This window comes from Chiloscyllium plagiosum, unplaced genomic scaffold (assembly GCF_037043375.1).
Source record: "Chiloscyllium plagiosum isolate Xiang-an unplaced genomic scaffold, Cpla_swu_hap1 HiC_scaffold_26, whole genome shotgun sequence".
In the NCBI taxonomy this organism is placed as follows: Eukaryota; Metazoa; Chordata; class Chondrichthyes; order Orectolobiformes; family Hemiscylliidae; genus Chiloscyllium; species Chiloscyllium plagiosum.
In genome coordinates this window covers 13,835,280-13,848,367 of record NW_028270164.1, presented here as the reverse complement: position 1 = coordinate 13,848,367, position 13,088 = coordinate 13,835,280, and positions in this window count along the sequence as shown.

Here is a 13,088-nt window from a genome sequence, read left to right as displayed (position 1 = left end):
ACATTATGTTGTGATGCAAAACCTAATGCTCAAAATACTCATTTACAAAATTTCCTGAGCATCCTTCAGTAAATGATATCCCTCTCTGTACCCTATACAATTTAATTCTTCTCGTCAAGCTGAGATAATTACACTTCCCAATCGATTATTACATGGCTCTTTCAATGGTCTGAAAGAGAATACACATTACAGAAGAGGAGGTTCCTAACATCTTAAAACACATTAAGGTAGATAAATCCCCAGGATCTTATGAAGTCTATCCCAAGGCCATTTGGGAGACCTGGGAGCAAATTGTGGGGCCCCTAGCACAGATATTTGTGTCAGCGATAGCCGTGGGTGGAGTGCCAAGAGGTTGGAGTGTGGCTAATCTTGGACAATTATTTAAGAAAGGCCACAGGGAAATGCCTGGGAACTTCAGATTGAAGATCCGAACATCTCTTGTGGGTACCGTGTTAAAGGGGATTTAGACAGACAGGATGTACAGGCATTTGGAGAGGTAAGGACTCACTTGTGAAAGTCAGAATCGCTTTGTGCACAGAAAATTGAATCTCACAAATTTAACTGAGTTTTATTGAAGGACTTTAGCAAGGCCTTTGATAAGGTGGGTTGATGAATAAGGTTACATTTCACAGGATCCAGGAAGAGCTGACCAGTTGGATACAATTGAAGAGAGAAGGGTGGTGGTGCAGGGCTGTTTTCCAACCTGGAGACCCATGACCAGTGATGTGCCTCAGGGGGTGGTGCTGGGTCCATTGTCATTTCTAGAATTATGATTAATATGATGGGTTGAAAGGCCTGTTTCTATGCTGTAAATCTCTATGACTCTATGACAACACCTTCCAAATCAATGACTGCAAAACACCAAAAGCTCAAGGGCAACAAATGCAGGTGAACATAATGACCTGCAAGCTCCCTTCCATTCACCGCTCCTCCAGTGTGTCAGTATCCTGGATTTCCCTCCCTAACAGCAGTGCGTGGTCAACTGCACTGAATGAACTGTAACAGTTCAAGAAGTGAGCTCATCACCACATTCTCAGGGGCAATAAAGAATGCGTAATCCATGCAGGCCCAGCCAGGAACACCCACAGCCCCTGTGTGAATAAAACAAAGGTCACCTCACCTCTTCATTTGTTTGTCAATGAATGGAAACTGGTAAACTGATGATGCACAATGAGGATGATACCGGTGGATGGTTGGTTATAGATCTGGGGAGTCTCTGCAGGATTGGCTGTGGATACTGAGAAGGGCCAGTGGGATTATGTGTTACAATGCTGCAGTGCTAGTCACAAACAAAAGGGCACAACTCTAGGGAAACCCTGGATTCCCGGCAACAATGAGTCACTGTGAATGCATAGAGGTTCTGAAGGATTCTGGAAAATGGGTAGTTCCATAATTAAAATACAGATCAGCCCCAATCTGACTGATGGGCTGAATGGCTTCACCCCTTTTTCTATTTTCTGGAACTTCACTGAATTTTGCAATGGATCTGGAAGTATGACCAGAAATGTGCTGAGGGACAACATTTCAAACAATGAATGCTCAAGAGCAGATTTTGTCCAAATTTGTTTCTGAACACAGTTATTGCATGCTCACTCAAAATCTCATCAGAAACGTTGGCGCCAGGTCACCAATGTACTTGGACAATAAACTAAAAACAGCAACAAAGGGCGAATTTTAACTGCACATCCCAATAGAACAGAAAATCGTACAATAAATGTATTTAAATGGGCAAAAACATGAAATTCAATATACTTGTGGTTGAACCATTTGAGATTTGGGGTATTTGAATACCTTCTCAGGAGATATGGTCTCTGATTCTTGTATTTAAATAAAGTTCCATTACTCAGATTGTGACATGAACCTCATCGCTGTTGGCCCCTTTATCCCAGCTCAGCCAGAATATCATGTCCATCTTAATTGCCTGTGAAAAGGCAGTGGTGAGCTTCCTTCTTGAACGGCTGCAGTCCGTGTGATGAAGAGACACCCAGAATGATGTTGGGAAGGTAATTCCCGGGTTGTGACCTGGTGAAACTGAAGGAAAGTGGTCAGGTTAGTATGAGGATTGAAGAGGAAATTGCAGATGATAGTGTTTGTATGGCATTTGTGTTCCCTGTATTTCACAGTATTAAATGTCGCAGGTTTGGAAGGTATTGTCGGATGTACTGTCACTTGGTGAGGTACTGCAAGGCATCTTGTAGATGGTCCACATTGGTGCCACTGTACGTTGAGGATAGAATGTTTAGGATCATGGAAATGGTGCCAAACAAGTGGGCAACTTTGTCCTGGAATGTATCAAATGGCTTCAATATTGTTGGAGCTGCACCCATCCAGGGAAGTGGGGAGTTTCCCATCTAACTCCTGACTTGTGCAACTCAAATTGTGGAGTGTCAGGAGGAGAGTTATCTCCTGGGACCAATCAGTGTGTAGGAAGTATCTCCCACTGCAGCTCCTGGATGCCTGGATTTCGGAGCAGGAGCGATGCCTGTAGACATTGTGGAGCATCCAGGAGATGTTGAGTATTATGGATAGCAGATATAGAGAGATGGTCACTCTGCAGCCTGAAACTCCACAGCAGAGAGGAAACAAATATCCTCAGGAAGAGAAAGAGGATTGATCTGGGGAAGTTGGGGCATGGGATTGGGCCTGGAGGTAATGAGGGGAGGGTTTCAATCGGGCTACGGTTGGCCAGACTCTGTCCATTTTTTCCAACTCCCACATTTGCCGTCTATTCCGATTTTGATGTCAGTCCTGGTCGGTGCACATTCACATTCTGGAACGGTACATGATACAACACCGTGAAGGGTGTGGAACTGTACATGACACAACACAGTGTAGGGACTGGAACTGTACATGATACAACACCATGCCGGGTGTGGAACTGTACATGAAACAACACTGCGCAGGGTCTGGAACTGCACATGACACAATACTGTGCAGGGTATGGAACTGTACATGACACAACACTGTGCAGAGTCTGGAACTGTACATGACACAACACTGTGCAGGGTGTGGAACTGTACATGACACAACACCGTGCAGGGTCTGGAACTGTACATGAAACAAGACTGTGCAGGGTGTGGAACTGTACATGGCACAACACTGTGCAGGGTCTGGAACTGTACATAGCACAAACCTGGACAGAGTCTGGAACAGTACATGAAAAACACTGTGCAGAGTCTGGAACTGTACATGACACAACACTGTGCAGGGTGTGGAACTGTACATGACACAACACCGTGCAGGGACTGGAACGGTTCATGAAACAACACTGTGCAGCGTGTGGAACTGTACATGGCACAACACTGTGCAGGGTGTGGAACTGTACATGACGCAACACCATGCAGAGACTGGAACGGTACATGACACAACACCGTGCAGGGACTGGAACTGTACATGAAACAAGACTGTGCAGGGTGCGGAACTGTACATGGCACAACACTGTGCAGGGTCTGGAACTGTACATGGCACAAACCTGTACAGAGTCTGGAACAGTACATGAAAAAACACTGTGCAGAGTCTGGAACTGTACATGACACAACACTGTGCAGGGTGTGGAACTGTACATGACACAACACCATGCAGGGACTGGAACGGTTCATGAAACAACACTGTGCAGGGTGTGGAACTGTACATGACACAACACTGTGCCGGGTGTGGAACTGTACATGACACAACACTGTGCAGGGTGTGGAACTGTACATGACACAACACTGTGCAGGGTGTGGAACTGTACATGACACAACACTGTGCAGGGTGAGGAACTGTACATGACACAACACAGTGCAGGGATGGAACTGTACATGACACAACACTGTGCAGGGATGGAACTGTACATGACAAAACACTGTGCAGGGTGTGGAAGTGTACATGACACAACACTGTGCAGGGTGTGGAACTGTACATGACACAACACTGTGCAGGGATGGAACTGTACATGACACAACACTGTGCAGGGTGTGGAACTGTACATGACACAACACTGTGCAGGGTGAGGAACTGTACATGACACAACACAGTGCAGGGATGGAACTGTACATGACACAACACTGTGCAGGGATGGAACTGTACATGACAAAACACTGTGCAGGGTGTGGAAGTGTACATGACACAACACTGTGCAGGGTGTGGAACTGTACATGACACAACACAGTGCAGGGACTGGGAAATGTACATGAAACAACACTGTGCAGGGTGTGGAAGTGTACATGACACAACACTGTGCAGGGTGTGGAACTGTACATGACACAACACCATGCAGGGACTGGAACTCTACATGACACAACACCGTGCAGCGTCTGGAACTGTACATGACACAACACCGTGCAGGGACTGGAACTGTACATGACACAACACCTTGCAGGGACTGGAACTGTACATGACACAACACCGTGCAGGGACTGGAACTGTACATGACACAACACCATGCAGGGACTGGAACTCTACATGACACAACACCGTGCAGGGACTGGAACTCTACATGACACAACACCGTGCAGGGACTGGAACTGTACATGACACAGCACCTTGCAGGGACTGGAACTGTACATGACACAACACCGTGCAGGGACTGGAACTGTACATGACACAACACCATGCAGGGACTGGAACTGTACATGACACAACACCGTGCAGGGACTGGAACTGTACATGACACAACACCATGCAGGGACTGGAACTCTACATGACACAACACCGTGCAGGGACTGGAACTGTACATGACACAACACTGTGCAGAGTCTGAAACTGTACATGACACAACACCGTGCAGGGTCTGGAACTGTACATGACACAACACCGTGCAGCGTCTGGAACTGTACATGACACAACACCGTTCAGGGACTGGAACTGTACATGACACAACACCGTGCAGGGATGGAACTGTACATGACACAACACCGTGCAGGGTCTGGAACTGTACATGACACAACACCGTGCAGGGATGGAACTGTACATGACACAACACCGTGCAGGGATGGAACTGTACATGACACAACACTGTGCAGGGTCTGGAACTGTACATGACACAACACCATGCAGGGACTTGAACTGTACATGACACAACACCATGCAGGGACTGAAACTGTACATGACACAACACCGTGCAGGGACTGGAACTGTACATGACACAACACCGTGCAGGGACTGGAACTGTACATGACACAACACCGTGCAGCATCTGGAACTGTACATGACACAACACCGTGGGGTCTGGAACTGTACATGACACAACACCGTGCAGCGTCTGGCACTGTACATGACACAACACTGTGCAGGGACTGGAATTGTACATGACACAACACCGTGCAGGGATGGAACTGTACATGACACAACACTGTGCAGGGTCTGGAACTGTACATGACACAACACCGTGCAGGGTATGGAACTGTACATGACACAACACCGTGCAGGGTATGGAACTGTACATGACACAACACCGTGCAGGGACTGGAACTGTACATGACACAACACCGTGCAGCATCTGGAACTGTACATGACACAACACCGTGGGGTCTGGAACTGTACATGACACAACACCGTGCAGCGTCTGGCACTGTACATGACAAAACACTGTGCAGGGACTGGAACTGTACATGACACAACACCGTGCAGGGATGGAACTGTACATGACACAACACCGTGCAGGGTATGGAACTGTACATGACACAACACTGTGCAGGGACTGGAACTGTACATGACAGAACACCGTGCAGGGTGTGGAACTGTACATGACACAACACCGTGCAGGGTCTGGAACTGAACAAGACACAACAGGGTGTGAAACTGTACATGACACAACACTGTGCCGGGTGTGGAACTGTACATGACACAACACTGTGCAGGGATGGAACTGTACATGACACAACACTGTGCAGGGTGTGGAACTGTACATGACACAACACTGTGCAGGGTGAGGAACTGTACATGACACAACACCGTGCAGGGATGGAACTGTACATGACACAACACTGTGCAGGGATGGAACTGTACATGACACAACACTGTGCAGGGTGTGGAAGTGTACATGACACAACACTGTGCAGGGTGTGGAACTGTACATGACACAACACAGTGCAGGGACTGGGAAATGTACATGAAACAACACTGTGCAGGGTGTGGAACTGTACATGACACAACACTGTGCAGGGTATGGAACTGTACATGACACAACACCATGCAGGGACTGGAACTCTACATGACACAACACCGTGCAGCGTCTGGAACTGTACATGACACAACACTGTGCAGGGTCTGGAACTGTACATGACACAACACCGTGCAGCGTCTGGCACTGTACATGACAAAACACTGTGCAGGGACTGGAACTGTACATGACACAACACCGTGCAGGGATGGAACTGTACATGACACAACACTGTGCAGGGTCTGGAACTGTACATGACACAACACCGTGCAGGGTATGGAACTGTACATGACACAACACTGTGCAGGGACTGGAACTGTACATGACAGAACACCGTGCAGGGTGTGGAACTGTACATGACACAACACCGTGCAGGGTCTGGAACTGAACAAGACACAACAGGGTGTGAAACTGTACATGACACAACACTGTGCCGGGTGTGGAACTGTACATGACACAACACTGTGCAGGGATGGAACTGTACATGACACAACACTGTGCAGGGTGTGGAACTGTACATGACACAACACTGTGCAGGGTGAGGAACTGTACATGACACAACACAGTGCAGGGATGGAACTGTACATGACACAACACTGTGCAGGGATGGAACTGTACATGACACAACACTGTGCAGGGTGTGGAAGTGTACATGACACAACACTGTGCAGGGTGTGGAACTGTACATGACACAACACAGTGCAGGGACTGGGAAATGTACATGAAACAACACTGTGCAGGGTGTGGAAGTGTACATGACACAACACTGTGCAGGGTGTGGAACTGTACATGACACAACACCATGCAGGGACTGGAACTCTACATGACACAACACCGTGCAGCGTCTGGAACTGTACATGACACAACACTGTGCAGGGTCTGGAACTGTACATGACACAACACCGTGCAGGGTATGGAACTGTACATGACACAACACTGTGCAGGGACTGGAACTGTACATGACACAACACCGTGCAGGGACTGGAACTGTACATGACACAACACCGTGCAGCATCTGGAACTGTACATGACACAACACCGTGGGGTCTGGAACTGTACATGACACAACACCGTGCAGCGTCTGGCACTGTACATGACACAACACTGTGCAGGGACTGGAACTGTACATGACACAACACCGTGCAGGGTTGGAACTGTACATGACACAACACTGTGCAGGGTCTGGAACTGTACATGACACAACACCGTGCAGGGTATGGAACTGTACATGACACAACACTGTGCAGGGACTGGAACTGTACATGACAGAACACAGTGCAGGGACTGGAACTGTACATGACACAACACCGTGCAGGGTGTGGAACTGTACATGACACAACACCGTGCAGGGTGTGGAACTGAACATGACACAACAGGGTGTGAAACTGTACATGACACAACACTGTGCCGGGTGTGGAACTGTACATGACACAACACTGTGCAGGGATGGAACTGTACATGACACAACATTGTGCAGGGTGTGGAACTGTACATGACACAACACTGTGCAGGGTGAGGAACTGTACATGACACAACACAGTGCAGGGATGGAACTGTACATGACACAACACTGTGCAGGGATGGAACTGTACATGACAAAACACTGTGCAGGGTGTGGAAGTGTACATGACACAACACTGTGCAGGGTGTGGAACTGTACATGACACAACACAGTGCAGGGACTGGGAAATGTACATGAAACAACAGTGTGCAGGGTCTGGAACTGTACATGACACAACACTGTGCAGGGTGTGGAACTGTACATGACACAACACCATGCAGGGACTGGAACTCTACATGACACAACACCGTGCAGCGTCTGGAACTGTACATGACACAACACTGTGCAGGGACTGGAACTGTACATGACACAACACCTTGCAGGGACTGGAACTGTACATGACACAACACCGTGCAGCGTCTGGAACTGTACATGACACAACACCGTTCAGGGACTGGAACTGTACATGACACAACACCGTGCAGGGATGGAACTGTACATGACACAACACCGTGCAGGGTCTGGAACTGTACATGACACAACACCGTGCAGGGATGGAACTGTACATGACACAACACCGTGCAGGGATGGAACTGTACATGACACAACACCGTGCAGGGACTGGAACTGTACATGACACAACACCGAGCAGCATCTGGAACTGTACATGACACAACACCGTGGGGTCTGGAACTGTACATGACACAACACCGTGCAGCGTCTGGCACTGTACATGACACAACACTGTGCAGGGACTGGAATTGTACATGACACAACACTGTGCAGGGATGGAACTGTACATGACACAACACTGTGCAGGGTCTGGAACTGTACATGACACAACACCATGCAGGGACTTGAACTGTACATGACACAACACCATGCAGGGACTGAAACTGTACATGACACAACACCGTGCAGGGCCTGGAACTGTACATGACACAACACCGTGCAGGGACTGGAACTGTACATGACACAACACCGTGCAGCATCTGGAACTGTACATGACACAACACCGTGGGGTCTGGAACTGTACATGACACAACACCGTGCAGCGTCTGGCACTGTACATGACACAACACTGTGCAGGGACTGGAATTGTACATGACACAACACCGTGCAGGGATGGAACTGTACATGACACAACACTGTGCAGGGTCTGGAACTGTACATGACACAACACCGTGCAGGGTATGGAACTGTACATGACACAACACTGTGCAGGGACTGGAACTGTACATGACACAACACCGTGCAGGGACTGGAACTGTACATGACACAACACCGTGCAGCATCTGGAACTGTACATGACACAACACCGTGGGGTCTGGAACTGTACATGACACAACACCGTGCAGCGTCTGGCACTGTACATGACAAAACACTGTGCAGGGACTGGAACTGTACATGACACAACACCGTGCAGGGTCTGGAACTGAACATGACACAACAGGGTGTGAAACTGTACATGACACAACACTGTGCCGGGTGTGGAACTGTACATGACACAACACTGTGCAGGGATGGAACTGTACATGACGCAACACTGTGCAGGGTGTGGAACTGTACATGACACAACACTGTGCAGGGTGAGGAACTGTACATGACACAACACAGTGCAGGGATGGAACTGTACATGACACAACACTGTGCAGGGATGGAACTGTACATGACACAACACTGTGCAGGGTGTGGAAGTGTACATGACACAACACTGTGCAGGGTGTGGAACTGTACATGACACAACACAGTGCAGGGACTGGGAAATGTACATGAAACAACACTGTGCAGGGTCTGGAACTGTACATGACACAACACTGTGCAGGGTGTGGAACTGTACATGACACAACACCATGCAGGGACTGGAACTCTACATGACACAACACCGTGCAGCGTCTGGAACTGTACATGACACAACACTGTGCAGGGACTGGAACTGTACATGACACAACACCTTGCAGGGACTGGAACTGTACATGACACAACACCGTGCAGGGTATGGAACTGTACATGACACAACACTGTGCAGGGACTGGAACTGTACATGACACAACACCGTGCAGGGACTGGAACTGTACATGACAAAACAATGTGCAGGGATGGAACGGTACATGACACAACACCGTGCAGCGTCTGGAACTGTACATGACACAACACCGTGCAGGGACTGGAACTGTACATGACACAACACCGTGCAGGGATGGAACTGTACATGACACAACACCGTGCAGGGACTGGAACTGTACATGACACAACACCGTGCAGCATCTGGAACTTTACATGACACAACACCGTGGGGTCTGGAACTGTACATGACACAACACTATGCAGGGACTGGAATTGTACATGACACAACACCGTGCAGGGATGGAACTGTACATGACACAACACTGTGCAGGGTCTGGAACTGTACATGACACAACACCATGCAGGGACTTGAACTGTACATGACACAACACCATGCAGGGACTGAAACTGTACATGACACAAGCCCGTGCAGGGTCTGGAACTGTACATGACACAACACCGTGCAGGGTCTGGAACTGTACATGACATAACACCATGCAGGAACTAGACAGTACATGACACAACATCGTGCAGGATGTGGAACTGTACATGACACAACACAGTGCAGGGTCTGGAACTGTACATGACACAACACCGTGCAGGGACTGGAACTGTACATGACACAACACCGTGCAGGGATGGAACTGTACATGACACAACACTGTGCAGGGACTGGAACTGTACATGACACAACACAGTGCAGGGACTGGAACTGTACATGACACAACACCGTGCAGGGTGTGGAACTGTACATGACACAACACTGTGCAGGGTGTGAAACTGTACATGACACAACACAGTGCAGGGACTGGGATATGTACATGACACAACACTGTGCAGGGTCTGGAACTGTACATGACACGACACCGTGCAGGGTCTGGAACTGAACATGACACAACAGGGTGTGAAGCTGTACATGACACAACACTGTGCAGGGATGGAACTGTACATGACACAACACTGTGCAGGGTGTGGAAGTGTACATGACACAACACTGTGCAGGGTGTGGAACTGTACATGACACAACACAGTGCAGGGACTGGGAAATGTACATGAAACAACACTGTGCAGGGTCTGGAACTGTACATGACACAACACTGTGCAGGGTGTGGAACTGTACATGACACAACACCATGCAGGGACTGGAACTCTACATGACACAACACCGTGCAGCGTCTGGAACTGTACATGACACAACACTGTGCAGGATGGAACTGTACATGACACAACACTGTGCAGGGTGTGGAACTGTACATGACACAACACAGTGCAGGGACTGAGAAATGTACATGAAACAACACTGCGCAGGGTCTGGAACTGTACATGACACAACACTGTGCATGGATGGAACTGTACATGACACAACACTGCACAGTGTGTGGAACTGTACATGACACAACACTGTGCAGGTTGTGGAACTGCACAACAGCATCTGGTACTGTACATGATACAACACCGTGGGGTCTGGAACTGTACATGACACAACACCGTGCAGCGTCTGGAACTGTACATGACACAACACTGTGCAGGGACTGGAACTGTACATGACACAACTCCGTGCAGGGTTGGAACTGCACATGACACAACACCATGCAGGGACTGGAACTGTACATGACACAACACCGTGGGGTCTGGATCTGTACATGACAGAACACTGTGCAGGGACTGGAACTGTACATGACACAACACCGTGCAGCGTCTGGAACTGTACATGACACAACACTGTGCAGCGTCTGGAACTGTACATGACACAACACCGTGCAGGGTCTGGAAATGTACAAGACACAACACTGTGCAGGGTCTGGAACTGTACGTGACACAACACCATGCAGGGACTAGAACTGTACATGACACAACATCATGCAGGGTGTGGAACTGTAAATGGCAGAACACCATGCAGGGACTGGAACTGTACATGACAAATCAATGTGCAGGGATGGAACGGTACATGACACAACACCGTGCAGCGTCTGGAACTGTACATGACACAACACCGTGCAGCGTCTGGAACTGTACATGACACAACACCGTGCAGGGTCTGGAAATGTACATGACACAACACTGTGCAGGGTCTGGAACTGTACGTGACACAACACCATGCAGGGACTAGAACTGTACATGACACAACATCATGCAGGGTGTGGAACTGTACATGACACAACACTGTGCAGGGTGTGGAAGTGTACATGACACAACACTGTGCAGGGGGTGGAACTGTGCATGACACAACACTGTGCAGGATGGAACTGTACATGACACAACACTGTGCAGGGTGTGGAACTGTACATGACACAACACAGAGCAGGGACTGAGAAATGTACATGAAACAACACTGTGCAGGGTCTGGAACTGTATATGACACAACACTGTGCAGGGATGGAACTGTACATGACACAACACTGTGCAGGGTGTGGAAGTGTACATGACACAACACTGTGCAGGGTGTGGAACTGCACATGACACAACACAGTGCAGGGACTGGGAAATGTACATGAAACAACACTGTGCAGGGTCTGGAACGATACATGGCACAACACTGTGCAGGGTGTGGAACTGTACATGACACAACACTGTGCAGGGTGTGGAACTGTACATGACACAACACCGTGCAGGGACTGGAACTGTACATGGCACAACACTGTACAGAGTCTGGAACTGTAAATGGCACAACACCGTGCAGGGACTGGAACTGTACATGACAAAACAATGTGCAGGGATGGAACGGTACATGACACAACACCGTGCAGGGTCTGGAACTGTACATGACACAACACCGTGCAGCGTCTGGAACTGTACATGACACAACACCGTGCAGGGTCTGGAACTGTACATGACACAACACTGTGCAGGGTCTGGAACTGTACGTGACACAACACCATGCAGGGACTAGAACTGTACATGACACAACATCATGCAGGGTGTGGAACTGTACATGACACAACACTGTGCAGGGTGTGGAAGTGTACATGACACAACACTGTGCAGGGTGTGGAACTGTGCATGACACAACACTGTGCAGGGTGAGGAACTGTACATGACACAACACAGTGCAGGGATGGAACTGTACATGACACAACACTGTGCAGGGATGGAACTGTACATGACAAAACACTGTGCAGGGTGTGGAAGTGTACATGACACAACACTGTGCAGGGTGTGGAACTGTACATGACACAACACAGTGCAGGGACTGGGAAATGTACATGAAACAACAGTGTGCAGGGTCTGGAACTGTACATGACACAACACTGTGCAGGGTGTGGAACTGTACATGACACAACACCATGCAGGGACTGGAACTCTACATGACACAACACCGTGCAGCGTCTGGAACTGTACATGACACAACACTGTGCAGGGACTGGAACTGTACATGAC